At 32.0% G+C, this 10,314-nt stretch overlaps 1 long non-coding RNA gene across 1 annotated transcript; it reads left to right on the forward strand.

Annotated features, from left to right (window-relative positions):
* LOC108661307 lies at positions 6,654-8,425 on the forward strand. The gene is made up of 3 exons (XR_001927064.1): positions 6,654-6,693; positions 7,314-7,389; positions 8,249-8,425. It is a non-coding gene; the product is annotated as an uncharacterized LOC108661307 (long non-coding RNA).

Raw genomic sequence — 10,314 nt, forward strand, 5'->3', positions numbered from 1 at the left:
CCCAATAACTTAATTAAACAATTTAATTAATTAAGCCCAACAATTTAATTAAACAATTTTAATCAATTAGGCTCAATGACTTAATTAAACAAATTTAATCAATTAGGCCTAGTAACTTAATTGTTTAATTTAATTAATTAGGCCCAATGACTTAATTAAATAATTTAATTAATTAGGCCCAATAATTTAATTAAACAATTTAATTAATTAGGCACAACTTAATTAAACAATTTTAATCAAGTGCTTGAGAAGCTCATAACTTCTAATTTGATTAAGTCCAACTTAATCACCTCTCCCATTTTATTTTCAACATTCATTTTAGGTGTGTGACCCATTAGGCTTCTAAGATGTTGGCAACGAACTCAACATATAATTCTTAAGTTAAACTTAGAATTAGATAAATTTAAACTACTTTAAATTTATCATTGATCAAGTTAACTACCTAGAGTTCATAGACCAAGATTGGGATCTAGCAATCCATCATGGCCACCCCCAAATGTTAGAAGAGTCAGGATGGTTTGACTCAACCTTTCAATGATCAGCCTTTTTGTATAATTCATTCCCTCATTATATATCCCAGAGATTATAAGAGCATGGTGCAGTGTCTACTCTTATTGATCTCCATATTCGTTCTTAAAGTTTGATCATTAGCTTTATAAAGACTTATGAAACTCATTTCATAATCTTCAAGTTGCCTTGGCCAAGGACTTCAATAAGCTAATATCAACCAAGAACAGCTAGGATATGTCCCCTGCATCACTTGGGGTGATGATTCCTACCTTGACCACTCATTTGCCTTCACATGCCTCATGCTACACCCAAAAGCATCCTATTTTGGCATCCTTGGTTAGGCACCCGTAGGGATGAAATCAAAGCATAGCACTCCACACATAAGACAATCGGTATCTCAAGTCTAGGGAGTATTTACACAACTGACACATGAGAAGTATTGCATAGACACTTGAGTGAAATACCAAATGCACTTCTCATGGTGGGTCATGTTCAGTGAACTTGCTCTCCTAGGCAAGCACCTATATTTTAGTTCGAAGTATCTCTATACTTCAACCTATGAGATCGGTTGCTTACTTCTCAAGTAAGGAACATAGAATGTACCAGTCTCTAAGTATCATTAATGTCCAATCTCAATGATACATTGACCAGGAACATTTTGAGATTACGCTTTGATGCATAAGGATCTCACAACTGTAACCCATTACAGTTCCCTTGCAAGGCATATTAATCTCATGGACTTCATCCAATTAGACTTATAACATGTTATAATTAATGTCTTATTGATGAAGGAAAACCTTTAATCATTCAACATAAATGATGTTGTTGCATGATTAGAATCAAGCCTTAACCAATCCCAATTGGCTGTAGGGGTCATCCCAACATGAATAACACTTAAAAGATATTTTGAAGTCAGCTCTTAAACTTTAAAATTTTTATATAATTGAAACAGAAGGTTTAAAACTTATTGAAACTAAAAGGCACTGTTAGTTAAATTTCTACCTTCGCAAGTATATGTATTGAAAAGATAATATAATGGTACACAGAGTATTGATTCTATAGAGAATTGATATAGAATATTACCTAATACTAGAACAATTTAATCTTATCCAAACAATTAAAATCAAATAACTAAATTAATTAACTAAAACTAATTAACCAAAATTTAAACAAAAAGAAATATCAAAGTAATAAAAACTTGGGTAAAAGTCAAATCAAACAAGCCTAGGATTACAATATCCCTCACACTTCATCTAAATCTTATCTTTCATCCTTAACTTATTTCAATAGGTTGAATTACTAATCTAGAGTCTTCCATTATTTATAAGGGTTTCCTGACTTATTTTTTAAAAATATCTATTTTAATCAAAACACTTAATCTCTATGTGAATTGAAATTAAAATAAACTCATTAAGTTCAGGCTCTAATCTAGCCATATATGGCATATAGATATATCCCTATCCTATAGGCAAATCAATTAATATGATTATATGCTATCCAATTTTAGTCTACACTAAACCCCTTTTTCGAAGTTTGTTTAAGTTCGTAGATCAATTTAATTTGTGGCCAATCAATTAAAAATCATTAAAAAAATTAGAATAAATAATTCAAATCCCATTAAAGATAAGCAAGAAAGAGATTAAAAATTTAGATTACATGAGTTTAATTACAATCTTAGAAAAATAAAATTAGCTACTCATAATTGCAAAGACAACTAACATTATATAAATTTCAACCATTGAGAGTAATAAGAAAAATAAAAGCTAAGGAAGAAAACAAAACGATTAATTGCAGTCTTACTTTTCGAGTTTCTGCCTCAACTTTTAGCTTCTTGAATCTTTAAGGGTTCTCTCGATTGTTCCTAAAACATCCTATTTACACTACCAAGCTTAACCTAAAATTCCCTAATGTAACCTATTGACTCTAACTTTTGGGCTTAAAAGTATAATGAGGCCCAAACATCAAATATCATCTTCAAAATTTTCATTCCTGTAGCATTACACCTTATCATTTTCGGATATATTGTTCTCTAACTTTGAAGCAAACTTGGCAAAGTGATCCTCATAACACTTGTAGCTCTATCTCTTAGCTTTCCAATGGTGCAAGAATTGCATCATTTGGACATCTAGAGTGCAAGTTATGATCAAAATATTAAAGCATATGCAAGTAGAATTTTGGATCCTTCAAACATCTTTCTTTCCAAAATTAAGCTCAATTCTTTTAAATCCTACAAAAGCATAAAAACTAATAAATAATAACCAAACTAAAGTAAATAAACATCGAACTAAAATAACTCACTAAAAATAAACTAATTATAAAAAAATAAAAAATAACTAAATAATAATTAAAAATTAAAGACTTAACTAATATTTAATAACAAAATGAGACTAAAATAATTCTATAAAATATAATTATCAAGCACCAAGTAAAGAGAAGTTAGAGAGAAGTGGACAAAACATAAACATTTATAATGGTTTGGTCCCTTGAACCTACATCCACTACCTTGATCTCCTAATTAAAGATTTTCAACTCAACTACACTAAACTAGTGGAAGTGACGACTTCTACTATGCTTTTACAAGTTGAGTTTCTAATCCAAGCTCTAAACCCTTACAACAACCTTTAAGATGCCTTGCGCACTCCAATTAATCAAAAAATGAAGAAAAAATGGAGTACAATTGATCACCTAGCTGATCTAAGATGTTTAAGTTTAAGCTCAAACCCTTTACAAAGGATATGAGTGAAAAACAAGTGTATAAAAGAAGGTTTTTGCTCTTTTTGGCTTTCTCAAAACTCTTTGGAACTTCTCAAATCTCTTTTTGACCATTGGAGGAGCTTTTATACTTGGAAGATCACATTTGATCGTTGGAGACAAATTTTGCCTGTTGGAAATAGTTTTGGCTCAATTCTAACTGTTATTTTGTCGTTTTGTGCTTAAAGTTGAATATGCAGATAGTGTTTCATTAACTGGTTAAAAGTAGGCTTTAACCGATTAAGCTTTTTTTGACTTGCAATGTTTGGCAGTTCTTTTCACTATATTAACTGGTTAAAGGAAATTTTAACTGATTAAGAACTTTCTGTTGGCTCCTTTAGTTTTTGATGATAATAAAACATTCCCATTTATTTGTGTCTAATTCCTTTACTTAAGTGTGCAGGAAATTAATTCATGAAATTAATTTCTTAAATCTTTAAAGAGTATTTTTGAAAGAAAAAGAGGGATAAAATCAACAAGATGTAACTAAATAACAAGGAGGAAGCTTGTTGGTTAAACAAGGAAGAACATTAGTTGACCAAATTTCAAATTGGAGAAATGGTGGGCTGAAGATTTGAGAAACAAAACCAATTTAGTCAACCAAGTCAGTCAACTAAGTGCCCTCTGCCAAAATCTGCAAACTAGAAACAGAATCAACTTAGTCAACCAAGTTAGTTGACTAAGAGCTTTCTATCTACAACTTGAACCAGAGAACTACAAGACAGATTAACGGTTAGAACTCATCTTCAACTGTTTTCAACGGGCATAAACTGCCCAACTGCCATCAAAGTTGCATCTCCAAGTATAAAAGGGTCTTCCAACAATGAGAAATAAGTTTTTGGAAGCTTTGAATGAGATTTGAGTTATAGAAACTTGAAAAACTAGAAAAGCTTCACTGCACTTGTCTGCATCTCAACGCCTACTCTTTGCATTTATGATTAGCACTCAATCCTGTACCAATCAGATCATCCAGTGATCATAGGTACTTTCTTTTACCACTTCTTCTTGTATACTTAGAGTGAAGGTGTCACTTTAAGGGTTTGTTCAAGCTTAGGAAAGCTTGAATGATATAGGTTGTGGTTGAGCCTTGGAAAACCATCTTGGGTTTTAGTTTAGCCCAAGAAAAACTAGTGTAAAGGTTGTGGCTAAGTTTGCAAAAAACCATTGTAAAAGCTTGGTGGAAGCTTGTGAATTTCACCGGATTCTTAGTGAATTGTTGGAAAAATCCTTGGTTGGATAATCAAGGTAGTGGATGTAGGTCTTGAACCGAACCACTATAAATTACTGTCCATTGTCTATTTTGTTTTTACTTTCCTTGTTTTGGAAATTAGTTCCTCATCTTATCAAGAGACAAATTGTGCTATTCACCCCCCCTTTAGCACATATTAACGGGACCAACACTTTCCGTTTTGAAACACCTTCAAGCATTGTATTTAACTAACTTTCTTTCTACTGATTAGTTGCTTCCTTAATTGATTGAAGCTTATCTTCCTTTATCCTAAACTAATTAAAATATGCTTCAATTGATTAAGAAATCTTCAAATTTGGATCTCTTTCTTTGGTGCTCTTTAATGCTCAATCATCACTTTGAATTTGAATTTTGGTGCTTTTGGGTACTTCAAGCTTGAACTTGAACCAATTAACCCATTTGGTCAATCGGTTAACAACTTTTTGTTTTGCATTTAGTACCTCCTTACTCAATTAAACCTTATGCTAACTGATTAAAGCTTTTCTATGTTCCTTTTAGAGGAAATTGTGGGAAATGACCTTCATAGAAAGGTGACTTCAAAAATGACCGTCTCTATAATTTTAACTGTTTTTAGCCAGTTTTTGGTATGACTTGACAATAATACCCTTTAAACAATTTCAAACAAATTAAAATGATTTCAGTTTTCTCTCTTCCGCCATCCAGATAAAAATTTCAAAATTAAATCTCGATTTCTCTCTCTGCTCAAATATGTCTATTTCGCCATCCAATTCGCAGATATGACATCAAGCTATTTCTTATTTTATTTTATTTTTTTGGATGGTGGATCTTGGGGTTTTTAAGGGTGATGAACAACGATTTTGCTCTTTGCAGGCAGCGATTTTGCTTAGGGAGAAAAAACAGCTAAAGCATGTTTGATGGGTTTTATGGTGGTTCACGGTTTTGTTGTGTCTGGGATTGGAATGATTGTTAAGCATGTTTGCTAGGGATTTTGATTTTTTTATGAGATTTTGAGTTGAAATTGTTCAGGGAATATTTTGTAAAAAGGGTATATTTTGTTTTTGTATAAGAGTAGTGAGCAAGACCTCCCGATAGGGATATATTTTCTCTTGCTTTGGAGGGTCATGGAGTTTTGTAACCTATCTTTTATGAAATGCACAATTTCATGACTTAGTAAAAAAAAATATGTGTTTTAGGTTCTTGAGTTTGTTGGTTTATTCATAGAACCCCAAAATTGAGTTTATTGGTTTTTAGGTATTGCTTGACTTAATCACCGTGTGACTAGTTTTTAGTCATTATGTGATTGGTTTTAGGCATTATGTGACTAGTTTTTATACATTGCATGACTGATTTTTAAGCAATGCCTAAGTCATACAATGCCTTACGAACTAGTCACGAAATGCCTTACTAACAAGTCACGCAATGCCTATCAACTAGTCATGCAATGCCTTATCAGAAACTAGTCACGTAATGTGTCAAGCCCTACTCCATTATATACTCATCACAACATCCATATACTTGATGACACATCTGCATGTTAAAATGCCTCATAAATAGTTAAATAATCAGTATCGTAACTAGTTATGCAACTAAGTTAATTTAAAGCGTCAAACTAGTTCAAATAGGAATTTTAAGATGAAATTGAGAATTTTAAAATCCCAGAATGACTTAATATGGTGATTTGGAGTTCGAGGATTAAATTGGAGTCAATTAGGAATTTTCATACCATAGGGGTAAAATGGTAATTTTACCATTCGATGGCAAATTTGGAAAGTTGGATGAAAATTTTGATCAAGTTTGACCAATTGGAGTATAATTTGAGATTAAGAAGTGAAAATTTTCAATTTCGAGCATAAGGGCAAAAATGTCATTTTTCGAGTCCGCAAGGGCAAAATTGGAATTTTACGATTTTACATCACCATGACATATGTCAAGCTCCAGAATTTTACCTATTATTATTTTATGCTATGGATAAGTATTAGAGCATTTTGTGGTAGTGAGAAAAGGCTTAAAAATTAAGTTAAAACAAGTGGACCAATAAAAAGGTGACATGTGTCAAAAATGAAATATTTTTATATTGTCATTTAAAAACCAGCCCATACTCTTCCACTCAGAATTTGAAGGCCGACCAGCACCTGCAGAAAAGAGAAGAAAAGAAAAGAAAAACCCTAAGGAGGAAAAACTAAGGAAAATTTGTTGAAATTTCAAGAAATTGGTGATTAAAGGTAAGATTTTTAATCTTAAGCTTGAAATTCATCTTGCCCATGCATTCTTTTCCATTTTTTATGAATTAAATTCAAGTTTTCATGAGGGGCAATATGCTAGCCAAATTTAGAGAGAGAAAATTGGTGATGAATTTAGTTGAATTTCAAGGTAACTTAGTGTTTTCAAGTGTTTAGTAACATTTAGTATGAAAATTAAGTAAGAAATCCACATGCCCATTATAGAACCTATCTTGGCCGAATTTTATGGGTGAGGTTTGATGATGAATTTGGTTGTTTTTCTTGCCCTTTAGATTGTATTTGGTGCTTAGGAATATCGAAAATCGAAAACGGGTATCGAAAAATTTTACTCCCGTTAGTTAGCAATTTGCACAATAATGAGGGATATTTTGGTAATTGCACTTAGAATATATTTTTATTGAAGTGTGTGGAATTTTGGGGAGTACTAGAAGTGCAATAAATTAATTGGAATCGAATTGGACGTTTAGACCGATTAAATAGTGTATAGTGCGCGATAAGCTGAACACTTCCCATTTCATTGCATGCATTCATATAGAACATAGAATAGTTTTGTGACAATTTAGCATAAGTATATTAAATTTCTTGTTGCACATTATGTATAGGTGGTGAGCCCTCGGATAAGGGCAAAGGTATTGCACTCGAGGATCGAGACTAGGAGTGTTGTAAATTCCAGTCAAAGTGAGTAACCACTGTTCATCTTATCTATCTAGAGTATTTTTTGCAATCGTTTTTATGATTTTAAGAATATTGAACCTAAATGAATTTTATGTTTTATGACTAATAATCGATTTAAGGAATAAGGTTTATGATTTATTTTACAATTCAATAATGTTTTTGAAAATGTGAGTATGTGGAGACCAACCTTTGATGTTGCCTATATATTTAAGTTTACGTACCTATGTTTGGAATTGATGATTTATGAACTGATACGTGATGACATATGTGGTTGGGTTTTTGAGTTATGAAATATATTAAACTGTTTGTTTTCCTTTAACAGGCTAGGCAGTATTATGTTAGCCACGTTATGCTGTCAAAATTTTATTGATTGGTGGATTATTTAATTAGCCATTGCAGGCGAGTTTCCGTGGACTAGCCTATTAGAGGGGCACGGTAAATCCCGTTATATTTACCTTAGTATAAGAGGCGTGAAGGATATCTCCTAAGGTACGATAGAATTCACTTCACTCCGAACCACCACTTGAGGATGAACTCTACCAATGCCAAGAGATGGCTAAACTATATTTTTATGAGTAGTTGTTAACTTAATAACCTTGGCGGACTCGGTTGAATGCCTCGGCCAAGGTATCATCAAGTATGATTTTTGGCACGAGTCAAGTTTTTAAGAAAATCATAAATCGTGATGTGTATTATAATGAAATGTTTTGTTTTATATGATTTGAAACAAGTACAAATTATTGTGGATTATGGTATGATGAAAAGTTAACTGTCTCTATTTACTCGGCTTTAGAAGTTAATGACAGACTTTGTTTACTCACTGAGTTTATGAAAACTCACCCTTTCTTTTTAACCATTTCAGGTTCAGGATAGTCTGTAGGCAATCGATTTCATCAAGGATTTCTTTTGGACTTACTTCCTTGGAAATCGTAGGTCTACATTCTTGCACACTTTTGGTTATCTCGGGGTCTATATGCCACTGTAGGATAATTTTGAATACCTAGTTTACTGTATCACTATGTGTATGAATTTATTTTGTTCTTACGCTACAAAAATTATTTATGCATAGTTTTATAAGAAAATGAAATATATTATCGAATATTTTTATTTAGTCTAATTAGTCAACTTTTCACTCCAAATGGATGATTTAGATTTTTGATCGGAAATGGATATCTTTCTACCATATGTTGTATTTTTATCAGGTTTCGAAATTTTTTGATAAAAATGATCAAAATACCCCTATGTGGCAAAAATTTTATTTTGATTGTTTTTGATCTAAAATAGTTTATATTCTCTTAAAACATGATATTTAGTAACAATTGTTCACAGGGGAAGTGGAAAACTGATGCAAGAGCCTTGCGAGGTTTTGGTTGACATTCTAGGTAATGAATGTCTATTAAGACTTCGCGGCGGTTGTCACGGGTGCGAAGGGAATGCCGGGTCGTGACATAATGCCTTATCAAAAACTAGTCACGCAATGCCCAAAGTTAGTCAGCAATGCCTTATCAGAAACTAGTCACGCAATGCCTTATAAAAAACTAGTCACGCAATGCCCAAAGTCAGTCACGCTATGCCTATTAACTAGTCACGTAATGCCTTATCAAAAACTAGTCACGCAATGTCTTATAAAAAATCAGTCACGTAATGCCCAAAGTCAATTACGCAATGCTTAAAAACTAGTCACATAATTCCCCAAAATCACCAAAACTACTGAATTCCATTTAACAAAATGAACAACTTCAAACGATACAGCATATTCCATTTAACAACATAATTAACAAATATGAATGCTCAAAATGTTCGAAAGTTTTTCTTCATATATCAAAAATCACTCTAAAATATTTTAAAATGCTCAAAACGCTCACAAGTTTTCTTCGTGTATCAAATACTACTCCAAAATGCTCAAAATGCTTAAACGTTTTTTTTTTCTGGTAAGGAATACTCCAGAGATGAATAGTCTGGTGAGGAAAGCTCAAAAAATATGAGTCAGTTTGAGGCACAAACCTAAACATACTTGACTCGTTAATAGGTTTCGGGGTTGAGGCGCGATGCTTAGCGAATGGGTCGGTTTCATTAAGGACAATTTTGTCCAATATTTTTTTCTCTTGGCTAAAAACAGATAAAATTATAAGGAGGACTATTCTTAAAAACGCCTTATACCTCAGACCCATTTATGAAAAGCACTTTTCCTTTTAAATGTAGCGTCCAACTTTGCCTTAACTGATTAAGGTTTCACATTAATTAATTAAGAACATTTTGTTTTCACTGAGTTTTTTCTTTTTTGCTTCTTTAATTGATTAACTTATCTCCTAAAGGAGTAAGTTTTTTGACTTGCTTTTAAACATCACGTTTATTAAGAGAATTAAACTTTATCTTGCACACTTAAGTAATGTAATTAGACATCAATAAATAAGGAATGTTTTGTTATTATAATAAACACATGGAGTAAACAGAGAGAACTTTTTCTCTTAGGGAGAGTCTTCATCTCTCTTAGACTCTCTAATTTTTTTTAATTTTATTTTTTTCTTAGAAATTAGTTAAATGTGTTTACCGGTTTTAATATTAGCTTTTAATCCATGGTTGCGAATTTATCCTATAAATCAAGTGGTCATTATTCATTGATCTTATAGTGAGGTCAAATATCTTGACCTTACTATTGAATTCACTCTTTTCTATTACCCCTTTACTCTTTTATATTATTTTCAAACCTTTTACATAATGTGTAATTTGTTTAATGCAACCCACCTTTAAAATTAAAAATAACTCTACATCATTTCTTTATTGACATATTCACAAACAAGAAAAAATTCATAATTAACATATGGGATGCATTGAATTTTATTGTGACTGTTCTATTTTGAGGCATCGTTGAGAAAATTTTTTGCATTCTATGGTTGAGCTTGATGGTGAATTGAAGAATATCCTTGA

The sequence above is a fragment of the Theobroma cacao genome, chromosome 3 (genome assembly GCF_000208745.1).
Source record: "Theobroma cacao cultivar B97-61/B2 chromosome 3, Criollo_cocoa_genome_V2, whole genome shotgun sequence".
Classification (NCBI taxonomy): domain Eukaryota; kingdom Viridiplantae; phylum Streptophyta; class Magnoliopsida; order Malvales; family Malvaceae; genus Theobroma; species Theobroma cacao.